Source organism: Coenobita brevimanus, chromosome 93 (assembly GCF_032717465.1).
Source record: "Coenobita brevimanus isolate Jiangsu-jjx chromosome 93, ASM3271746v2, whole genome shotgun sequence".
NCBI lineage: Eukaryota > Metazoa > Arthropoda > Malacostraca > Decapoda > Coenobitidae > Coenobita > Coenobita brevimanus.
This window is the reverse complement of record NC_137046.1, coordinates 21,001,287-21,004,284: the sequence shown is the minus strand read 5'-3', so window position 1 is coordinate 21,004,284 and position 2,998 is coordinate 21,001,287. Positions and strand designations below refer to the sequence as shown.

The window sequence follows — 2,998 nt, the reverse complement described above, 5'->3', positions numbered from 1 at the left end:
TAGTTACGATGCCTGAGTTGATCCTGTGTACTGTACAACTAAAGGCTAACCATAGGAAGAACAACTCACTGGGCAACATCCTTCCTGTTCTGTATTACAGCTGTTGGAGCCTATGGCAGTGTGGGGTGGGGACTTAACAATATATATATATATATATATATATATCCATTGCCAGACGCCATGTATCCCAAACGGGGTGGCCAAAGGCTTAGAGTTAATTGTTTTACAGGGAGGGGCACTAATTCTCCACCAACCCCACTTGACACGTAGGGATGCCAACAGCATCTGGTGTTCCCAGGCGGTCACCCATCCAAGTACTAACCAGACCCAACGTTGCTTAACTTCGCTGATCGGACGGGAAGCGGTGTACTCAACGTGGTATGGCCGTTGGCTATATATATATATATATATATACAGACACACTCACCCATTTACAAAGTATAATAGGTCTAACTCTCAGCTCACTACAACCATCTCCATAAATCAAGACTTATGTGTGATCAGTGAATGGGGACAAAACAACCTTGTCTCATTTAATGCTAGTAAAACTAAATGTATACAGTCTACTAATAGACAGATATAGCCAGATTCGTACATTTCCTCTAGTGCTGCTAACATTCCCATCTCCAAAAGTATTGAAATTCTCGGCGTCTCACTTAACAACGCCCTCACTAGACCTCTCATGTTTGATCACTTGCTAAAATCACCTCAAAGAAATTTGGATTATTGTTCAGAATCCGTAACTTCTTCAATGACGATCAGTTAGCTCTAATATATGAGTCATGTGTGCTCTCAGCTTGAATATTGCTCACCCTTGTGGAATAGATGTGGAGAGGTTGCATTAAAACAACTAGACAAAATTCAGAACAAAGCTGTTAGAATTATTAACAACCCTGCCATTACAAATAAACTACCTCCCCTACAAGTAAGAAGGAATGTAGCCTCCCTTGCATTATTTCATTGATATTTTAATGGCAAATGCTCAGACGAAGTTGCGTCCATGGTGCTACCTCTCCATGTCTTCCCTTGTGTTACACGGGCATCTGGTAGAGCTCATGACTGGAATGTCACTCAGCCATATTGCAGAACTTCTGCCTATCAGAATTCTTTCATTTCCTGAACTGCATCTCTCTGGAACTCGCTTCCCCAGAATTGTTTCCCTCCAAACTTCAACCTACAGCTGTTCAAGTCTAACTGTTACAGATATTTTATGAACAGAGGACACCAGTAATCTGGTGTATGGATTTTTTTTTTCCTTCCTCTTGTGTTATTTAAAAAAAATATTTATCTATATCTATATATCTATATCTATATCTATATCTATCTGTCTATCTATCTATCTATCTATCTATTTATCTATCTATCTATCTATCTATCTATATATATATATGTAGATACATACATAATCTCTATGATATCTGGACACCCAATAACCAGATACCCCAATACCCGGACATTTTGGGCCCAGGCCTTCGGAACCCAAAAATGGCTAAAAAACGTAAAGCAAACAAAATCTGAATTTTAAAAACCGTAATTTGACGTTGTTGCACGGCGCCAACCAGCTTTGTTTATGTGCAGCCCCATCACCCCTTCCTTCCTCCCCTCTCCACTCCCAGTTACTGCCTAACTAACATCGTGATTAGATGCTTATTGCAATGGATGTCGCACATGCTTGCATTTGTGAATACACAGTGAATAAACTGCAATACCTCGCCACTAGACCACATGGGAATTTACGGTGTTGTGCAGTGTTAAGAAATTCCTGCAAACTGGTGGTTGAAACTGGCGGTTGAAACTGGTGTGGCGTCAAAAAAAACGAATGCCGTGTTAAACAATTATAACTCACAGTACAAAGGATTAAATGCAGCACAACATTGGATTGCTGTACGTGCTTCAAGGGCATTTTCACCACTGCCAGAGCCTTAATGGAGGCAGGTTAATCTTCATAATGGCCACGGACGTGCTGTAAGTACCCTGTACACTGCTAAATATTTTCCATACTCACTCCAGATTCCTCATTCTCTGGTTCCTTTTCATTTATTTCATGCTTTATGTCCCTTGTTTGTGTGAATAGTGTCTTAAATAGGTGCTATGCTTGTCTGGTAGGGAGTTCTTTAGGTGGCTTTCAAAGTTAGGCTGGGTTAGAATCCATAAATATCTGTCCAGGAGGCTGGGTCCCAGTATCTTGACAAACCCATTTTTTGGACATGCCTTTGGCTCTATTACATCGAACATTGGAGTGATTACTGTATATGTATATATATATATATATATATATATATATACAGAAAGAGAGAGAGAGAGAGAGAGAGAGAGAGAGGTAAAACAGTCTTATATCTTTAGTATCAAACCACTAATAAAGTATTCAGATAAAAAAATTAGGAAGTATTGACCAACTTCCTTTTATAGTGGGCGCCATGTCTGTCACTCAAAAATATGTCTTCACTGGATGACCTCCTGCAGTGGACTGAGAGGGAAGAACATTGCATACGTAAGCTGGCCAGAACGAGCCAGGTCTAAACCCATACCACAAAGTACAGTTAATCCGGTGTTGCTGTCTAACTGGTAAAAAGTTTATAAAATGTAGAACAATGTTGGCTGTGATCATATGGTCAAGGTAGGCGTTCAAGGGTTGTTATCATGACAACCTGTTTCAGTTCCAACCCTGTATATAAAAATAAACTGAAACACGAGAAAGATTGTTTCTATATTCCTTTTCGGGTATATATTTGGAGCATGAAAATGCCAACGTTCCCATTTTGGGATGATCAATATGAGCTTACATTTCAAAATAGGAAAAAAAAATCCCGATCATTTTATCATAGGTCAGTCATTAAAGGGTTAACTATATCATTTTGTCTGTTACAAGTTGCTCAGATAAGTTTGTAAAAATAGTTTCCCTTTGCAGCATATTTATTATTTTCCAGATTATGCTTCCATTTGGGAAAATTGAAAATATTCTTACTAGATTTACAAATGTATCTCTATCATTTCTTTC

At 38.9% G+C, this 2,998-nt stretch overlaps 1 non-coding gene across 1 annotated transcript; it reads right to left on the bottom strand.

Moving 5' to 3' along the window:
* Positions 1-273: 273 nt before the first annotated feature.
* Positions 274-392, bottom strand: LOC145412716 (5S ribosomal RNA). Its single transcript, XR_013899627.1, has one exon. It is a non-coding gene; the product is annotated as a 5S ribosomal RNA (ribosomal RNA).
* Positions 393-2,998: the final 2,606 nt, after the last annotated feature.